At 40.6% G+C, this 22,085-nt stretch overlaps 1 protein-coding gene across 2 annotated transcripts in view; it reads right to left on the bottom strand.

Moving 5' to 3' along the window:
- Nucleotides 1-22,085, bottom strand: part of GPR39 (G protein-coupled receptor 39) — an 82,052-nt gene that overhangs the window by 54,633 nt on the left and 5,334 nt on the right. The window lies entirely within an intron of this gene.

Below are 22,085 nucleotides of genomic sequence, written 5' to 3' on the forward strand. Positions count from 1 at the left end.
AGTGTTTAACCCTACCATACAAGTTATATTTGAATAAGATTCCCTCAGCTCTCAAGCTCTGTCAAGTCCACAAAGATCCTCCCAGCAAGGTAAAGGACAGACAGAGAACGTAAGAAAGGAAGACTTACCAGGAAAAAGCCTCAGTTTAAATAATGATTTATTCATAATAGCCAGCCCTACCATAGCCATACAAAGGACAATGCAAGGGCTCTGTTATTGCTGCTCTGTAACAGATTTATTTTGCGTTAATTTGCCTGATCACTTAGGTTATCACAATAAGAAAACAGATTTTGCTCTTGTGCTGTCTCTTCTCCTTCAGTTGACAGGAATAAGATGGGCAGGGCAGAAGCTGCGGACAATGTTAAAAGGTGTACTTATACCCAGGTAAGCGCTTAACCAAGAAAGCATCACAAAATTAGTGACAAAAACCAGATTTCACGTGGGAGTTGTTAGAACTCAATAATATTGCAGCAAATGGATTTCAGAGATCAATAAGGAACAAATAAAGGGAACACAAAGCAAAGCATCACCACTAGGACCCAGCTCACTTCCTCAAGGCTGAAGCATCCATTAGTTACAGGGCGTCAGGAAGATGCCCAATAACTTTTCAGTGAGTTACTACCCTCTGAGGTCCATGATATTACACATTAGGTGCCCAAATTGAAGGAAGTCTGGAAAGAGATTAAAGCTATCAAGCTTCAAAGACACAGGAAAGTCTATCCACAAATCTGGAGGAAGCGCAGAAGAAATTAAAAGGAGTAGACCAGAAGTTATTTTCTATGAGTTTCTCACTTGCAGAAGTACCTGTGGAAGATGAAGTTGCACAGGCTTCTTCTACTTGGCAGACAGGATTTTTTTTCACTAGTATGAGAAAAGCCAGTGTAAGATGTGTTTTTAAATAAAGTAATTGATTAAGGTTAGCTTTTCTTTTATATCTGCTTAGACCAAAAAGCCACATCTGAAAGAGGTTTGACAGAGCTCAGATCTCGCATCAATTTGCTGCATGCTAAAGAGAAGTTAAAGTTAACGAATTAAAGACAAGCTTGAAGCTCTGCAGACATGAAGAGCGAGGAGCAGGGCTGCCAGGACACCAGCTGCGGGAAAGTGGTCCATGGGGATCACATCACTGTGCACGCAGCATACCTGAGACCTGGGGAGCCACAGGAGTGTTATGCTCCGCTGAGTTAAAGCAGGTGCAGCTCACAGCGCTTGTCTTGCTGCTTTTGTGCAGGCGCAGATATACACAGCACTAATAGCTAGAGATTAGCATAATTTCTCTGTATTTCAAGATTCCTGTTTTACGGCTCCCAGACCCAGTTTCCAGAGGGAAACTCACCTCATAGCCATGAGCTATGCCAAGAGCTGTGGGGCTGTGATCACATTCAGGCACGATGCAATAATGTCTTTTTGTCCGGTGATTACACTATCTTTTGTTGTAAACTCTTAACTTCTACTTAGACAGCAAATTCCCTTGGTCAGCTCGTGAATAGCCTGAGCCCATCCGATAGGAGCGTTAAGCACACTGTAAGCCCCAAATAGCTTGTGCTTGGAGAAAGCATGAGCCAGCGGCTGCCTCCTGCAGGCCTTCAGCCTCCTCAGAGAACTTCAGTTGTGACAGTGATGCACTGAGGGCTTCCATCACCAGAGCCAGCGGTGTCTTCCAGGCAAGCTAACATCCAACCGTTCTTCCAAAAGGCAATTTGAAATCTACCCTGCAAGGCACGGGGCAAAAAACGCTTAATTCTGCAAAGAGACTCAATCATTTCAGCTCAGGCCTGAGAGATGCCAACATTGAGGCTGATACTGAGTGCAGCCATAAGCTTCTGCACCACAGTGGTCTGACTGGTGCTCAAGGCATGCGAGGGAGGAGTAGACAGTTTGAGTCACAGTACAGGCTTTGCTTGGGATAAAGTCAGCATTTGTGTTTAACCCCTTTTTGACCCCTGTGTAAAATGAAGGTGCCTGGAAGCAAAGCAGAAATAGTAATGAAACAGTTCATTGCTCGGTTCACAGTAAGCAAGGGCATCAGAAACCTTCATTACAGAAACCAGCAGCTACAGTAAGATCAGTCTATTTGATGTTTGAATTAGAGGTTAAGGGCGGAGGAAAAGAAGAATTTCACTGTTTGTGATAAAACTCATCCCTCTCTCTGGATACAGCTAAGCCATCCCTGGCAGGGATGGACTTTTATCCCTGGCTCAGACTTCTGAAGAACAAATCTTTCTGCATTTTGAATGCACCAGATGGTATGCCTTTACAAAACTGGCCTCCAGGGAAGATACCTCTAAAATCCCTCCCTGCAAGGACTTCACTCCTTCTCCCCCCCGAAATTACTCAGTTCAGGCACTGAGTAATGCAGGACAGAAGCATATGCCTTTCCTTTGGCAATTGCATTGTGTTATGCTATTAAGAAATATGCCCAATCTGCCTTCTTTTCAGTTCAGTATATTGTAGTTCTCCTAGATTGATGTATACCTCAGACCAAATAGTTCTGCATGGCCTAGACTGAGGTAATTGGATTACATTCATGTGAAACCCAATGTGCTAGACGTTCTCAGGGGTGATTTTCTTTTTCAGACTGCCATTAGGGTCCCAAGGAAACCAAGTACAAAAGCCTAAACTAATCTCACATTAAACAGGACTTTTTTTTCGATGAAGTTGCACAGGAAGGTTGACTTTTAATGGGAGTTGCGGAGCTGAGAGACTAACACACAGAAAAAAAAATCCCCAAACTCCTTATCCCTAGGGAAGAACTTCAAAACAAGAGAAGTGAGGAAATCTGTGTTAATGCCTACACGTGCTCAAGCTCACCCTGCTGTGCCCACGGGTGCTGGTAGCTGGTAATTCATTCAGTGGCAAAAGCCAGGATAATTGACTCTACTGTAGCAAATAAAACACACTTAAAAAGGAATCAGAAATCATTATCCCTACGGTGCAGAAGTGTCCGAGGCACAGGGAGACCGTACAGTTTGAACAAGGTCACTCAGCGGGACTGTAGAGCAGCTGGGATCAGAGCCCCAGTCTCAGATGCCATAGCCAAGGGGCAAGTGCGCTTATGGCTGATGGGTGCTGGGAAGATAAGCTGACAAGTTTATGGCAAATTTGCTGTCCTAACTTTGCTGTCACAGTGGAAGAGGAAAAAGTCCTCCATCTCAAATGTAATAAAGGAAGATACTTGTGACACATTTGAGTGCCTGAGATATTAGTGAAACGTTTTGAATGGCTACTGTGAAAGGCCCAAGGATACGTTTAGATATGTCTGCTAGGCAACACAGGGCGCACTCCAAACTGCCGGGTGAGAAAATGTACCTATCACTCCTCGTTCCCAAAGGAGGAGTATTCTCACAGCGTCTGGATCTGCGCCCTGTGGCTGGCTCAGAACCAAGGTGATTTCTTTGAGCTGTATGATTTCTAAACTGTAAATAACCATTTTGGACTGTGACAGGATTTTATTATATTTCCAAAGGGAAAAGATATTCTTGCTTGGAAATACAATTCAGAAAACCCTTTCAAGACTACTCTGAAGCAGAAGGGAGAGCATTCTTTCACAGACATGAGGGGTATTAACTATTTTCCATTATCTTACTAATTGTCTCATAACATCCCAGCAGCATTTATTTTTCTTAGTGCAGTGCAAATGAATTACGTATGAATGGGGAGTAATTAAACTAGTTGTTTGCTCTTTTTATTTTGTGTCCCTCGCAGACACAGACCTAATTTGGGTTTATCATTATTCTCCTTCAGAAACTTGAATGCTGTCGCCACAGTATATACTGTAACTGGGGCTGAGTGATAGGGAACACAGAGTAGTGGTTTAACCTGCAGGGCAATTTGGGAAAAAAACACAGAAGAATCCCAGTAAAATGGAGTCAGAAAGGCTCCTCTGACTAGATTTATACCTTTTTCTTCAGAGCACAAGTCCTTCAGACTAGATTTATACCTTTTTCTTCAGAGCACAAGTCCTTCAGCAGGGAAGCTATGCATTGTGTCTCAGAAATTAGCTAATTTGCAGATTTTTGCATGTTCTCAGTACCCAAACCGGAAGCTATGACAGAGCTTGCAGAGACAGGGAGTGACTGGGAGAGGTGAATGAACCCAGAAACAGATGCAGAGATCTAGCAGAAATCTCACACAGAGCAGGCTTATAGTTGTGGGCAGATCCAACTCAATACTGCCAAACCATACTGCATGGGTGCCTCAACTGGCTGTTAGTACCTGCAAAGTGCAGTGCCCATACATAAGCTTTGGTTTCAAGTGGACAAACACGTGTTCATTTGAAAACCAGGCCCTGCAAATCACTGCAGAGAAAGGTCACCCCACTCAGCTCCTGACTTGGGGAAAGCACTGTATGCAGGGAATACCAGTTGTCCTTTGTGTCACACCTCACACCAAGGCATGTTTTGGGTGGATCCCCAACCGCCCACGGGACAAGTCAACATGCAATAACTGACTTGCGCCAGCTGAGCCATCCCATTAGCACATACTTAGTTTTCCTGGTGTGGCTGGGCTCTGTCACCTCCACAGGGCACTTATAACTGGGCATTCCCAACACTCTCATGGAATTTTCCTTGGGGAGGGGCATCTTTTAGCTCTTGCTTTCTTTTTCCGCTTGGCATCACCTAGTTTGTTTTTCAGTCAGTGGCTGATGTCATCTTTACGTTTGGAAAGGAAATTAGTCAGAGCTTAAGGATAACAGCAGTTATTTCTGGTACTGCACAAATGTACGCCTCTGGGTCTATGCGTGTGAGAAGTGAGGTTAGTGTGCATTAGTGGGCATTAGGGAGTGTCACCACGGATGTGGCACAACCTGGAGAGCCCCAAAACCAGGGTGTGTCCTCAGTTCTTCCTTCTCCCCTGCCCCAGATGTGTTTGCTGTTTATGGGCTGGGAGGAAGAAGGGACACATCAACTGTTGATTTTGCAGATCAGACCAAACCCTCATGACAATGCCTTTTGGCTTTATCTTCTTGATATATTAGGGGCTTTGTATTCCTAAGTGCTGAGCTAAAGAGACCAAGAACTTTTATTTTAATCTTTGTGAGGGAAAAAAAGATTTTTAGAAAACAAAAGTGTTGTTCTAAGTATCTGCAGTTCGATGAGAAAAAAATCCTGAGCTTCAGTTCTGAAACAAATGGATGACCCTTTTGTCCCCATCCCCCTCCCCCCATTCCTTTCCCTCACGCTCCCTCCCTATAACTGCATGGTTACCCCACCCTCAGCCCCATTTCAGCAAATAACAGGGAATGGAGAAACACGGGAGCGAGGACAGGATGAGAACCAAAACACTGAAGAAATGGAGGAAGTTACTCCTTTCATTGGGAGATTTTCTAACAAAAGCACACAGAGGATTTTTCTTTTTTAGTTTTAAAGACAGCCCTAGAGCTCAAACAAACCCTACCTTCAAAATGGGAATCAAGGAGGCTTGATTTTTTCATCAAACTGTCAAAATTCATTCCAGAATAAGTTGCTAAAATGGGATGGACAACTCATGTATAAATGAGAAGAAGGAAAAATCTAGCACTGTAAGTCATAGAAAGAAGCTTGTTGGACCGTGCATACCTTATTAAAAAACAGGATGTAGAAAGTAACTAACCCAGTAAATTACTTTTGGTTTCAGTGCTGTGTTTCTAAATTTGCTCTAAACTGAAAAAACCCTGATAACTTAAAACATTCTCCTTAAGATTGAGCAACAAAATAAACTCCAGCTTACACAGTAAGGATATTTAAGTTGGTAGTTCTTATTAAGAATATTTTCTATAAGAAATGTGGCAACATGACAGTGAGTGTATCATTGACAAATTTACCTATAGGTCTGTATTATGACAAGCATAAAAATCTATCTGCACTACAATACAGCTCTTCATAATAGGTTTTGATAGTTGGAGATGTAGAAGCTGTCATGAATACAAGTGGAGGGAAACCCTCTTTCCAGCTATTCTGCAACACAAATCTTTGTGTGTGTCATTGAAATAATTTCTGCTGCTTTTTAAAAGAAAAGATACTCAGAAGGTGGTTGTTCTTCCAGCTACACCATTTGAAATTCTGTCCAATCCTTCTATAGCAAAAACACAGAGGACCTGAGGGCATAGTCCCTTAGTGCAAGGGTTACAAATTTAGAAAAGTTATTGCTAGTAAACGTGTTTATTTCAAAAGGTGTAAAGAACAAAACTTGTTAAATAAAATCATGGTGATGGTGCCATTGAGACAGAACAACTTAAGGTAGGGGTTGGGGGAATGAAATGAAATCCTGTTTACTTTTGATTTGGGGGAAGAAGGGGAGAATGAAGCACTACTGAGCACTAAGAAAGTTGCTGTTTGCTCCATAACTGTGAAGGGATAAAACTAGTTTCAGTTTTAGAATCTGAATTGCAAGTAAGTTAAATAATAAATAACCCTGGCCAGACTGTAAGCAAAGGATATGCATATACTTTGGTGTCTGGTGCTGGAGCATGGAAAAGGTGTTTTAAAAAGAAAACCACTAACTGGTTCTCCAAAAGAAACGAATAGGCAGCTGGACAGTAGGATTAAAATTGGAAGCTGTAAAAGCTTTGGGTGAAGTCAGAATCCTGACTTATGAAAGGCATAAAATCTTTAGTATGCCGTGGATGGGCAATTTCCCATATAGAAAATCTTCTTCTGTCCAGTGCTTTCTGTTATTGATAGTTCTTGTGTTTCAGATTATCTTCATCTGTAACAGTTAACAAGTAATACGGCTTTACGAAGCTGCCACCTCTTTCTCCAACCAGAGAATTAAAAAAATCCTATTAGGCCTGGCTCCAAAACAAGAGAGCAGACAATATTACCTCTTCCTCAATCAGACTATGCATATACCTCCGGTCAATGGTGCTTGTTTTCAGGCAACTGTCCTGCCCACTTGAGAAAGAGCACAAGAGCTTTAAAAAAACGGTTATGGCTAGGATGCAAGAGGGAGCCATAGCTTTTATGAACATGAGACATTGCTGGCTTACAGGATTTTATAAGCTACAAAGAGGAAGTTGTCTTTGAAGCATAAAGTGGTGGACACTTCACAATCACTTTTGGTCTTACGGGCATTCAAGAGGAGAACAGCCTCTGTCCAATCACAGCTTATATAATCGTATTTTCCACGCATAAGCTGCCAAATTAAAGTCAGGGAAGATACTCAGAGAGAGAAGGCTTCAAAGCAATTTCTTGTATTATCTGCAGGTACATACTCACAGATTGCTGTTCAGCCAGCTGAGGAGAAAGAGATTGCAGCTAGGGCAAAATGGAAAAGCAGTCTCCCAAAAGTGATTAATTACTCATGTTTGGTCTCAAATCAAATGCCAGTAGTAAACTGCATGCATTTATCCCGTTTAGAGATCCTGCACATTTGTTCATTGTTGACTGACCTAGAACCGGCATATGGGTAGAAGATGTAAATGAAGAAAGGGAAAGGAAGGAGAGGTTTCAGATTCATTTCTTCACATCTTGATATCATGGGCTCAGGAAACCTGGACTACTAGCATCAGATGCTGGTCTTTTCAAAAGTCAAAAATATTTGGTTGTGCACCAAGCATTAAAGTGACATCCACATCACTCACACAAATGGTTATTCCTGTGGAGTGATGGGTGCCTGAATTAAACTGTACAGTTTCATTGCTCTCTTAATTTTTCTACACTCCATATAATTCTTTTGCACATGAAACTGCAGATTTATTAGGAATTATAAACCTACACTCTACGTGTCACGGGAAGCCTGCCATCCTAAATGCATAGAACACAGACATCTAATGCACCAATGAGCCTGAATGTGGAGACAATGAACAAACAAGCCTGCAGGCTCTCCCTGTGTTACTCCAAGACACAAGCAGACAAAACAGACTCACCCAGGAGAGCTGTAGTCAGTCCTTTTGGAAATATAACTGCCCATCAATGACAAACCAGAGACACTATAAAGCAAATAGTTGGACTATTGCACAGGCTCAAGATGGGGAAAAAAAAAAAAAAAAAAGAGAAGTAACTCCCAACATCTTCATGCTTAAATAAGAGAGAAAGAGAGGAAGTGTTTAAAGCAGAGAAGTCCCTTACCTAAAGAGATAAAAATGAAGACTGTTCAAATGCAGATCAGGCAGAGATGAGATTTTCTAACACTGCCAAGGGAGGAATACAAACAGGCTGCATTTCAGAGCCTCAATGCAAGTTATATTAAGGAGTTTTCTTCAGAGAAGCCAAGCCTATGTCTAGCCTAATCTGCAAACACACATAAGTTATTTTTCCTCTGAGCAGCTACAAGCTGGTGCAAATAATCCTCTTCATCTTGCAACACCAGCATCAGAGGTGACTGACAATGAAAGTCTGCTAGCGGCATTTCTTGCTACTCAAATCCATCTCCCCTTGACAGCTGACTGCAGTTCATTTTCATCTACTAACCCATGATGAATATTGTTAAAAATGCAACAAGTGTTGGAGCTCCCAGTAACGGTGAACTCTTCAAAGAAAAATAATTGTTTTTACAAGGGAGATTCTTGCATGTGCATTTTCAGGAAATGCAAAACTGAATTACCTAAAACATGCTACACAGTTGTTACATAGCCTGTAGTTCTCAGAAGTAGCTGTGCCACTTTTCTTCAGTAAATAAACGTTTCTTATCTGGTTTCAAAATCTTTAATACACGCACTTAAGACACAACCACTGTGTTAATAAAAACTAGAGAAGATCAACTGCATATGTCAAATTTCCTTTTTACCATTCTCTCTGGTTCTAACTACGTAGATTGTGTATGTTTTGATGTAGAGATTCTTTCTTCTTGTCTGTACGGTGAATACTACAATAGGTTCTCGGTCTCAGATTGGGCTCCAAAATACTACCACGTTATAGATAAATTACAAGATACTTCACTGAAGTACCTGCATTTGTATAAATCAATACTGCTTCTGCTAAGTCAGGACAGACTACCAGATATCATTGTTTTCAGAAGTTGGTGATTCTAAACGAGCAGCATCCAGCTGCTTAGATTCTTTTAAACTTGTTATTATAGCCATCATAGGTTGCTTGCAGAATTACGTTTTATTCATTAATTGTCTGCACATCTGCGGAATGTAGAAGATTTATTTTAAGTTGTCTTTTTACAAGTGGTCTGAGGATGAAATGCAACTTTGCCATAAAGTTCACCAGCTGCAGAACTTTTTTTCTGTTCCATAACACTCCTTAGATGAGGCTCAAGTGCTTTGGCGGGGAAATTTCCAGAGCAGATTCTTTTTGATTTTCCCCCAGTTTCTAAGTCGTGTATGTTCCTCTACTGATCAGTAGTACTCTACTGGTACATACACAGAACTTGCAAATATTAATGAGAGCCATGCATGTGTTCCTGTGGGAAGGCAGACCTAATACTGAAACTCTCTGCTCTGTTACAGTGCTCACATCAACAGTTTCATTTATTTTGGCTAGAGGTGCCTATGATTTAGTCATTAATTCTGAAATAGAATTTTCACACTGGTGTGATGGCTAATATAAAATGGTGTTACTACATTTAAATAATAATATTGTGCTTAAGAATCTCAGTGTTTCTTTTCCTTCACACACAATTTTACATGCCCTTTCAGACAATTACCGAGCATGAGGAATTAAAGTGCTCCCAGCCCAAATAAGACTCCGATAATATCTCAAACTACGCAAAATTAGAGAACAACTTTTAACCGGGTTAAAGGGCTTTCTGTTCAACAGCAAGCTCATTAAAGTTAACAAAAGGGACAACAAGGAACAAGCCTGCAAAATCTCCACAACTGCACAGCTCCTGGCCACCTCCGGCAGCAGCCAGTTTTGCTCACTTCTCTGTTTGTCTTTGTCAGTCCTGAGCATGGATGGTTGGAGAGAAGGGAAGATGCAATTTTAGCAAAGACAGACCTAGACAGAGTAACTTAACCTGTTTGGCATAACTAACAACACAGCAGAAGCTATGGCAGCGTGTACTAGCAAGCAGAGAATAAATTCTCATTAGACTAACATAACAGGAAAGGCCAACACACGCAAGGCACTTTATGATGATCTGCTGGAAAACAACTCTCAGCCAAAGCACCTTGATCCACCCAGTGTCACAATAAAGAAAAGTAGCTTCACTCATTTTAAATTTTATATGAAAAACTGTTTTGTTTTGCTGAAGCTATCAATTTCTAATTTAATTATGCTGAATATTGAATTCTACTTGTGTAACCCCAAATTGTCAATACATTATTTCACTCCTAAGGATTTCAGGTCCTTTCCTGTAAGACAATGCATCACAAGTTTATTGAATTTCTATAGCATTGCCCAATTTTTCTTCTTCCCTTCTGTACCAGAATTACTTCTAGTAAAATACTTATTTTAAAACTCTGATGATGACAAAGATATGTCTCCAATGTGATTTCAAGGATACACTTTAAAAAAAACCCAGACCCTCCGTAATAAATAAGTTGCATGTTCATGGGATAGGAAGCAGAATAATTACTCAACTGCTTTAAATAAATTGTGGTACCTAATGTTAATCAGCTTTAGTAACCTCAAAAAAAAGGAAGTGAATGTACATTCATTTATATTCATTAACTAGGCAGGTTTTCTATTTTAGGAAAGCAGAGGGGTTATCATGAGATTTTTGTTTCTATTCCTCCTATAGAACATCAGTCCTTGGATCAAAAGCATGATGTTTCACTTTAAACAGATTTTTTCACACCTCAGAATTTTCTCCTCAAAACCATATTGAGCAAAAATGATCAGAACCATTGACATATTAAAGCAGAAGGAAAATTAAATAAAGAAGATTTGAACCTTAGGGACAGTGACTTTCTTAATGTTGCTTCAAGGGATAAAGAATTTGAAAATGGTGATGTAAAGATGGCGATTACTCCTGACCTGAAATGACTTGAACGTAGAGTGCAGTAGAGTTCAGTCAACAAGATTTTCGTCACCAAGAGTCTGAAATGCTTCTAGCTCCTCCTGAATTCAGGGCATTGATCTCCACTGCACCCTGACAAGCGTGGTAGTTGCCTCACTCTCTAGGCTCTTGGGGCTTCTGCTGGATGAGGCTTTTTCCAAAATACGCCTGCTCGGTACGGGAGCTAGGGGGCCTTGAGCTGCGTCTGCTTAAAGACTAAAACAAATAATCCAACAAACCAAAAACCCACCCCAAAAATTAAAAGAAACCTCCAAAATTTCCAGAAACTCAAAGGTGACACAGTTGTTTCAAGCCCTCTTATTTTGGGCTGCTTTTCTTGTAAAATGCAACATGTTGCCAACCAAGAGGACTCTGGGCTGCTGTTACTTCAAAGTGTGAGGAAGCTGCTCAGAATTAGGAACATGCCTTGAGATACAACAGATTGTTTGGGGAGAATGGCTACTCCTAATTAGTCAATACTCTTATATATGTATGTATGTATACACACATACACACATGTCTGCGTATATAGACTGTTTCAGCATTCCCTGGTGTCAAACCCTCACATTTTTTGGTGTCACATGAACACTCAGAAAAGCAGAGACGGAGCATATCTCAGTTTGCTGCTGCCTTTGAGCTGATATCAGGTTTCAGGCCTTGCATGCCCCAGCACTGCAGCCAACCCAGAGATTTGAAGGGGCAATGCAAGGTTTAACTAAATGAAACAGTAAAGCCGGATGGATGAAAAGCTCTCAGGAACCACAGTGCTGAACTTTAAAACTCATTTGTGAAAGGCAGCTGACATCTGATGTAGGAACCAAACCACCAGAGCAAGCTCAGTGCTTGCTACCCAGTGTGCATTCCTGCACTAGGAATTGTAGAGGTCATATACCACAACGTGTATACACTTAAGGGAGGGTTTACTAATTAGTACCAGTTACAAAGTAAAATCTTCTTTAATACAAGAGGAAAACCCAGGACATCTTGGCTTTTCTTGAGCCGTTCAATGCAGCTGACCTCCTACTGCCATCTTCTATAGGGCAGGCTAGTAGGTAGGAGGCAGAGAGCACACCATAAATTCACTTTCAGTGCAGAGAAAAAAAACCCTCCCCAATGACTACTTTGTGTTCTAAGACAAACAGAACCAGAAAACCAAGAATCCCAAATTAGCAAGAAAAATACATTTTTTTCTTTTTCTCTCTCTCTCTTTTTTTTTTTTTTTTTTTTTTTTTTTTTTTACAGCAGGTCTTCATTAGAATGTAGCAGAGCATCCAGCTTTCGATGAAAGCACTGGGAAATGTTTCAGAGAATCACAGTGGCCAAGGGGTCAGGCTATCAGTTTCAACTAATATAAGACAATTGAAGTGAAAAGTGATACATCTGGATGACAGAAAATAAATGCAGAGCTCTATTATCAAGAAGGTGAACCAGAAAATAGCATACAAAGATATGCGGACAATTCAGTAGTAAGGAGAGGGGGAAATTCACCTAAGGACTGCTATGGACAGGAGTCCCAGATGTGTGCTCAGACTACATAGTGTGAAGGACTATTACCAAAGACTACTTGGACCAACATCAGATATTTTCACTTCTCCACTGATGCCTATTAAATTGCATAAATGCAGTGGAGCTCTCATGCCCCGAGAGGTCCCCCCTAGAGAGCAAGGCACAGGTGCCAGCTCCAAGAGAGGGCATTTCTATCCGATTTCCATTTCCAACCAAAAACATGAGTGCTTCGCAAAAGGCTTGGAAGAGTCCATTGTGGCTCCTTGACATGGGGTGTGGGGAAGCTGCCTTACTCCTGACATCTTAACAAATTTGGCAGCAATTCTTCACCTTGATTGTTAAAAGACTAAAACCAAAACAACCATAATCAATTACAGTGTTCAAGGCCCAGGAGAAAATTTAAAAACCAGCTTTCAAGGTCAGGGTTTCAGTGGAAATAGATCCTTGTTGACAATTGGCAGAGCTTCCCTGAGCTTAGCAGAGCTGACAGCTACATTTGCAGGACGACTGCACCAGGTACATTTTCAGTGTGTTGGAGCAGCAAACAGGAACCCATTTAGCCGATTTGCAGCACACAGAAGGGTTAACCTTACATTCATGACAGAAGTTAACCCAAATAAGGTCTAAGCTATTCAGTCTGAAGGGAAAAGAAATCAATTCTAGTTCCTGTGGGTAGGATTTCACCACTTGATTAGAGAAAGAAATGAATCTTTTAAAGTATACTTACAGGAAAGGTATTTGCCATTTGCATGAGAGATGGGAATGACTGCATCCCTAGTTAATGAAATCAAGTCTGCTGTGCCTGTTTGAGGATTTCATCTATTTGAATTATGCAAATATAAAATATAACTCCATTGTATAAAACTTCAAAATGAGAATGCTATCCATACATCCAGGGGGAGGCCAAAATAATACTTCCACTCCCCAAACTTAACATTGTTTCCTTGAAGGCCAACAAGAGGTTACGATCTGGTCCTACAGCATGGCGTTCAAGCTGTGACAGTCAATTTAGATAACATTCCTTCCTGTCAGCAAATAAACATTAAGTCATTTTAAATTTCACTTCTACTTGATAAGGTTAAAGCAATTCTTTCTTGGAGATAGGGACTCACATGCAGGCTTTTGAACTCTAGTCACTGGGCACTGGGAGACTGATGGCCACATAGGTTGTGAAGGAGCGTATGAAGGCAGGCTGGCAGAGTGGATCTGCAGCAGCAAGAGCAGCACAGGTGATACCTTGCCCTTGATTCAGAGACCAAAACATGTAGGAAATGGATCCTTCACTTACGAGCGGAGACCCATGTGTGCACCAAGCAGTGTGGTCCCAGGCCAGCTTTCTGAAAGTCTCCTTTTGGCAACAGGTGTTTGCTAAGAATATGTTCAGCTTGGTTAAGCTTGCTGGACCTTCTTTTCAAGTTCAGCACCCTCCCAAAGAAGCATACAGACTCACACAGTGCCACACCAAGGAGCAATAAACATATCCTCTTCCTTCTAACCCAGTGGAGATCTGGGCTTTATGACCAGAGACATGCCTCCACTCCTGGCACAGGCAACTACGTCGTGGACTTGCAGAAACAATCATAGTCTCTACCCCAGAAATTGAACTAGTTTGGTCCAGCTCTCCATTTGGAAGACTGTGCCTGAACATGTCCTTCTCATTATTAGAAATTTTCTCATTTCTGTCTGTACTCATTCATGGCCCCTATAGACCTATTAGCTCTTGTGCCAACACCATCATTTAGGTCAATGCAGAGAACACGGCAATATTTTGTAATATCAGAGAGTTTGCACTGCAAGACAATGTTTCCTAAATTGTCAATATGCTCTTTATAATAGAAAAGAATGCATTTAAATGTTGGCTTGACCAGAAGACAAACAGAAAGGGGACATTTGAATTTCAAGTTGCTAACAAAAAGCTTGTTAGAATTCAGTAGACGCGTATCTGAGCAGGAATAGGAAAAGGGAAGGGAATCAAGACAGTGGAAAGTTTCAATCTCTGGACATTAACTTTTAACAATGAACTTCCTCCAAGTACACCATGTGGGGAAAATCTTTTAAGAAAGGGCACAAGAGAAGCACTGAAAGAGAGAATAGGTATACACTCATAGACCTCCACAGCCACAGAGGTCAGCTGTGCTCTGGCTTTGCTCCGAGACTGCTCCAACTGAGGGGTGATGGATGGCCCTTCATACCCACCACAGCAGCAGACAGCAGTTTCAGAAGAACTCTTTTTTTGGTCTTCTATTGCTGGGTTTTTTTATAGACCAATTTAGCAAATCCATGCTCAGCATGGATTTAAAGCTCTGTAAATTCAGAGTTAATCAAGGGTACTACAACTTTCAGACTCAAGTCTCTAAGCTGAAGAGGAGGATTTGTGCATGCTGAATGGAAGATCCTTGGCCCTACAACTGAAACAAAGGTAATTGCAAACTCCTTGATGGAAGGCCTAACTTAAACAGGCTGGGCTCCCTGGGCAGATTCTAAAGATGCACATCAAGGCTGCTAAGCTTAACTCATTGCATAACGAGATCAGATTGATTGTACCCAGAGTCACTCTGCATATGGCTGTTACTGAATCAGTTTTGCAAAATTTTCAAATCAGGGTATAAACCAGATCTTGCTTTTTCCTTGGTACTTGCTGCCCCAATGAACTTATTGGCAACTCAAAGACAGCCATATTCTTCATTTTGCTACATTAAACAATACGACCTTGTTTTAGCTTCTATTTGTCTCCCTATTCTCCAGTCATCTTAGTAGTCCTTTTCTCCAGCCTCAACATGGGTAGTTAGACATTGCATTTTTTCAAAAGTTCAAGTTTAAAAAAAATATATATTTTAACTCATTATACTTCAGTAGCTAAGTTACCCCCATAGAACCATTGTCCAAGATTTTCAAAGCTGCAAATACCAATAGATGCTTTTACGCATTTTGGCAGGAGCTGATGTCATCATTGCCACCACTAGAATTTAAGTATTTTGGCTTTCAAGGAAAAAAAAAAAAACAAACTCAAATACCATATTTTGAACACCTGTTACACAACCCATTCCATCTATTTTAGACCTGCATTTCTGTCAACCGATCAGAAAGATCTGTTGAATAAACTTGTGACAGAAAGTCATTAGGCTTTTAGCAATTTCACTATCTGAAGGGCAAGGGCAGACTTGACCAGCGTGCTTGCTTTTGACTTCTGTTTGTCCTTCACCATACCACGTTAGTGCTTATCTAATGGTTAAAAACCTGACATGTTAAAAGTCATGTCCACAATAAAGACTGTTTGAATCTCTGTGTACCTTATTGCTGAGGTACTGCAATCTTTAGTTACTTTAAAAGTTTAATTCTGATTGTTGGCTCAGTCATAGCACTTTCGAGAACTTCGCTTCTATAGATATCCTTAAGCATTACTAAGAGACTCAGTTCTTGAAGACCTTCATTCTTAATGCCCGTAAGGGAAAAATTTAAGTTCAGTTTTATTTTCAAAATCAGGGAGCTCAAAAGTTGTCTTTATTAGAGAGACAGAATGTGAGGCACAGGAAGGGAAAAAAATCAACAAATACTGGAGCTAATCAAATGAGATGCATTTTGATACAGACATACACGCAGATAAAACCCACACCCAGTAATGAAGAAATGCTTTTTTTTCTTTAAAAGTTTATGTTTGAGGGGCAGCGGGGTGTAGGAAAAAAATAACCAAAATTTGAGGGAAAGCATTTTAAGCAATTTTTTCTTGTCCAATCAAACTTTTTGTTCTACCATCTTAAAAACCTCATGTTCCTGTACCTGGCTGAAGGCAGACTCTGATTACTTGCCTGGTTTGGCATATACAGAAAGTTTCAGATTAAGACCAGACATACTGGGACAGACCAAGGACTCATCTGCCCATTCATTTCTCTCTGTGATGATCCTACATAGACATCTGCGGGAGAAGGAACAAGCATAGAGGGATTTTCCTGTACTATTCACACCAAGTTTTTGGCACTGAGCAACATCAGGACTTTCTGAAGTGGAGATTATATCTTGTTCTTGACAGCACTATCCTTCAAGGTTACATTTAATCTCTTCTGGAGCCCACTTTTAGATTTGGCCTCCACAACAATAAATCCACAATTTAAGTTTTACATTTTATGTAAAAAGTGCTAGAATAATTGTAGCTATTGCAATTTAATAGAAGGGGTAAACAAATACTGAACTCCAGGGATTTTTGTAGGAAGGAGCAATCAGGACAGTCTTCTAATATTTCTTCAAATCAAAATCACCTTCAGCAGCACCTTACTAGATATACCACTAAAATGAATGGCTGAGCATGAGGCGGCCCCTCCTTTAGCTATATAAGACAATCATTACATCCACAAAAAGCAAGCTGGCAATATTATATGGAGGAGCAAAGCAAGGTGGATTTGCAGAAATTCTATATGAACATGGACAAAATATTTAGACAACCCTCTGAAAGGACTTGTATCTGAGCTCTTTTACAGGGTTCAGCTAGAGATTGGAGCAGAACAGCTTCTTGAATATCTGTGCAGATGCTACCTAATAAAACATGAGAAAAGAAAGCTGAGTGAGGACAAGGATGGATAGCTAAGCAACGTTATCTTCTCTAATGCACCTCTGTGTCTGGGTTTCTTTATACTCATGAGTAAAGTTTAGTTTCCCAGTAATTATTAGGTATGTGCACCTGTCTGCAGGTGGATGTCAAGTGTTTTTTGAGTGCTCACAGAACTCTCTCTATATGCTTCCATAACAAGTATACACTTGCTGACAGAGAGATCCCCTACTCTAACCCCATAAGCTGCACTTTCAACTTAAATACTTTCTTCTAAAAATTCATAAGAACAAACATAATAAATGCTTTTAAGAGAGAATTAAACCAGAGGCTTGAAAATGGCTTCAGGGGAAAGAAGGAAAAGTTAGCTCATAACAATACGAGGCCTCTTTCTCAGTTTCACCTTTCCTTGTAAGTCACTATTTATACGATTAAGAGGTTCTTGGCAGACTCATTTAATCCATAATATTTTGACCTTGATATTACTCATGCATCCAGAACAGAGATCAGAAGGATAACTGCTTTCTAATTTAAATATAGAGCTGGCATCTAGCAGCATAAACATGCTTATGATGCCCTCAAAAAAGCCTAAAAAAGTGCTACAGCACATTGTGCCAAATGTAAGTTGAAATCTTAACTGTTTATCTTCAGTGGAAAACATAATTTTAAAATTCTTTCTTACTACTTTTTCAACCATACTACTTCTCCAGCAAAACTGTAGGCTTAGGAACTCGCTTGCAACAATGAAAGGGAAGAAAACAATTATTAACCTAATGGTTGGCAGTTGGTTGGTTCTCAGTTTCTAACACAAATGTTGCCTCTAGGAAACCAAGAAGTTATGTAGGATAAAATTGAAAGCTTCATATTACTAATAAATGCTCAGATATTAAAGCTCTCTTCCATTACAATTCACAGGCTAGCAATCATTGTTTAAAGATAATGGTCTTAACATCAGCTAGGAAAACAAAAGATTTAATTTTGTGAAATGTGGTATAATTGGAATATGAAACAATAGAGGAATAGATAATGCATTTAGTTCTCACAGGTGAAGACTTCAATAAATCATGTGTAAACTTGCCACAAATAAGTCCTCTCTACTGAAACTGGGGAGCTGCAAGAGCAATTTACATTTGAGATGGTGTCTGGCTCAGAAGACATAGCAAGAAAACAGAGAGAAATTGGAAAATTAATGCTTAAGACAATAGTGTCTTGACCAAAGAATGAGGGCAGTAGACCAAAATTGATGGGACAAGGTTACTTAATGTATGACTGCTGTATTTTGTCTGAGGACTATCCCCCTCAATTCATTTCATACCTGGAACAACATCTGTATTTCTCCACTTTGAGAGAAATATATCTTCCTGCATTCTTATCCACTCTTTGAAGAACAAGACAGCTTCCAAAGCTTCTACTTTTAAGAAAACATGTCCTAGAGAGGATTTGCCATGATACAGAATGTATTTTTCAGAAGCTGAAATGACACCGCCAGACCTTAGCTCCCCAAAGGCAGCAGCCCCCTGCCTGTTTCTTGGTTCACACTGCCACAGCGAGGGATCTTGCCTACACTTCCCTCCTTCCTTCGCTTAGCATATACCTAGAGATGCCGTAAGAACCAACGGCTGATAGGTTTATTATCTACAGCTCGTGAGAGAGATATTAATAATACTAAGTTTAAGGCCAACACTGGTAACAGTCTTTAATGAGGCTTAAAGACTTTGGGCAGAGGCAAGCATAAGGCAGAAATACTTAAGAAATCTCAGCTGTACACTTAGTCTCTAGACAACACAGATGGTAGAGCATAAAGAAGTAGAAAGATACTTGTGCTTCCTGTGCCACAGGATGAGCTAGGCTGAAGCAGCATGCCAACACCTCTAGCTGACTATCAGACCAGGTAAAATACCAGTTTCCTTGTAGGCATCAGCTGAAAGACAGCACTAAGCACCAATAAAGCACTCATCATCCTCGTGGGCTTCTCGTGCACAGAAGCAAAGACAGTAGTCACGTGTCCATAGAGACCATATCTGCCAGGATATCACATATGGAGAATTACGTATATTACACTAGTAGTGAATTTGGTTCTCTGACTAAAGTATTTGCAGGGTTAGGTTGTTTTTAAAGCTGCAGACGTTTCATGTTGAAGCAATTTTTAAGTACTCTAATGCAAAGTGTAATCACACATTGATTTTTCCATTAAAACTACAAAAGTCTTAAATACCCTGGGGGTGCTGGCCTCAATTAGTCCCTATTCTCCCATTCTTTTTCTCTCCATACCGTTTTGCCATCCCTCGGCATAGGAGGACAGGAAGACTGTCTACTTAAGCCAAAAGCACGATTTTCTATTATATGAGTCCAGTTAAAAGCAGCAGTAGACAAATTGCTTTCTGTACAATAGGGAGGAAAATTATGCTGGTTTCTGCTTATGTTCATTTTTAAATTACAGTGTGGGAAAACTGAACATACAGATATCTAGATTTTGGAAGTTTGCCATGAGTCTATTTTACTATGGCTATGTATTTTTTTTTTAAAACCAACAGAAGTCCCACAGCTCTTCAGAGGAGGTTGTTTGTACACAGATGGCCTGAAAAGCCATGATCCCTGAATGCAGCCTTTCCATTTTCATCTGTTCAATAGCTGAGCGTCGGTTTTGTGCTACCAGCATTCAGTAGCATTAATTGGTTTTGTCATTGACACCAGGTTACTACTTTTGCAGAAAAGAGGAAAGCAAGTTTTACTGAACACCAGTGGGTAAATCCTTTGCTTTTATCTCTTTTCCAGAAAGCAGCACCTAAAAGAAGAATCTTACTAGTGACAGAGGATGGGTGTCCCATTCAGTTGAATGGCCAGACCCTGGTCTGTTGGTCTAAGTATTTCACGTTCCCTGTGCAGCCCCTGCTACCCATTTCAGTGCATTCAGTCTCCTACTTGTCTTGTGTAATTCAAAGCCCTGCTCAGGGAAATAATGGATGGAAACACCATATAAAACACAAGAGATGAAAATCATATCTAGCCTACAACGTATTTATCTTCAGGCACCTCTCCAACAAAGTCTCTGAAGAAAGGCAGCTGAGTGGAATGATGAAAGAAATGAACCAAGAGGAGTCAATGAAGCTGAGTTTAAAGAACATGGGCTGGAGCTGTATTCTGGAATCTAATCAATTAGGTTATTCTTCGAATTTTTGTTCTATCTCCAAGCTTTACCTTTTTTGGTAAGGAAAAAACCCAGCCAATTTCCAGACTATGAAGAAGCATCTAATTTTCCTGTAACAGAAGTTCTACCATTGTCAAGTTATATTGTGCCTGAGTCATCTCAAGATGACAACCACATATTTTTCACAACTACTTGAAGTAATCTGCCTCCTGAAAACCCACTTGCAAAGTGCCTTATGAAATACATCTCCTTAGTGATCTTTGGAAAGGCTATTTCTACATACAATACCTTTATTCTGAACAAAACACTAACTGCCAGCACGAGCATATGAGAAAAAAAACCCCAGGGCTCCAGCTTATGTTCTAAGAGATCTTTTCACTTCTGACTCAGAGTTTTATCTAGCTATTAGCTTACGGATAGGTATAGATGTATTCATGGTGCTTACAGTGGCATTGGTATTATTATAGAACAGGCCGGCATTGTTTTAACAGTCGCCACCAAAGTGGCAGGAGAGAGGCCAGGCATCCCAGCATACAGAGCACTAGTACAAGATTCAGTAGCTGCATTTGTGACTCTCCATAGCATTTGTGACCTTGGGTCAGGTCACTGACCTCTTTCTGTCTAGCTTTTCCAGCCTCTCCCTTTTGCCCATTTTATTAGGATTTAAAGACAGGGACTCTCCCTCTTTCTACAGCACTTACCAGAGTCTCAGTAAAGCCTCTAGCTGCTATTGCTCTGTAAATCAGACCAGACCTGAATCTACCTGTACCATACCACATCACACAAAATCACCACTGCTACTGCCTTCAGGTTGACACTTGGTGTATTTGACATACTTAAACATTAGACCAAAGAAAAATTTTTTAAAAAGTCACCACCACACTGCCTTTCTCGAATGGAGGTACTGCCATAGGTTATGATAAGCAATTCCCTTCCCTGCTCATTAAAGGAGCTGTAGGATATTTGCTGTCCAGGTACGTAAGTAAGATTCGTCTTACAGCAGAAGCTCCCAAAGCAGAAAAGCTGCAGTTCAGTAGTGATGGGAAAGAGACAGCAGAGAGAATTATCTGTCTCGCTTGGCATGAGGGAGCTGGCGGAGTTGGGCTAGTAGTACCAGGGTCTCCAGCCAGGTAGGTCCAGCTGCATCTGTGACTCCTGTCAACCATTGCAGCTACAACAGTGTTTTAATGGATCCACCTCAATACTTTCATAGCAGCCAGTTTACTTTGATATTTCTCTCTTCTAGAAGGAAGACTTCAGGATGGACTTCTCATCACAGTCAGGAGACAGAAAAACTCTGCCTGGATGCTGACTGGCAAATGGCAAACCACCCACAGTGCCCAGCAGCCCCATGCTGTGGGACCCCTCTGCTATGCACACAGAAGAGTATTGCTCCAAGGGGCACGTTGGAAGCATATACAAAGAAAAGTAGATGATGTAGCAACACTAAAGGACTTCGTTATTTCAACGTGTTTACTGTGGTAGGCTTGAAGCTGCTTTATACAAAATAATTAAGGCTTTTAGCAGAAGCACAAAACTGAAGCTGCCAAGGAAATATCACAGAAGCTTTAGAAACGATAAATTTTCATCTGGGATAGTCAAAACTCACTTCGTTGTAGAATACATGTTCAGGTCAGTCAGATCAAGTCTGATGACAAACCATACAGCTGCTTTTGTATAAATGTGGCTTTATATTATTGACCAGATTAAAAAGGACGTAGCCATGGCCAGCGAGTGGGCACTGCTAGCATGGAGCTGCTGGTGCCAAAGCCCACCCCACCAGCAGCTTGCATGGTGGCTGTCCCATACCGCTACCCTTTCCCAGTGAACAGGTCACCTGTTAACATTTCCTAAAGATTTTTAACTTACATAGTTTCAGCTATGAAAGGGCCTTCTTTTTTTAACATTTATAATTACGGCACTAGCTGGATCTCTCTTCTACAGGATCCTTCCATTACATTCTCCTTCTTTGTTTGGTATAACCCAGTTATAATATATATAATAATACATGTAAGTCTCCAAGCT

This window comes from Chroicocephalus ridibundus, chromosome 7 (genome assembly GCF_963924245.1).
Source record: "Chroicocephalus ridibundus chromosome 7, bChrRid1.1, whole genome shotgun sequence".
NCBI lineage: Eukaryota > Metazoa > Chordata > Aves > Charadriiformes > Laridae > Chroicocephalus > Chroicocephalus ridibundus.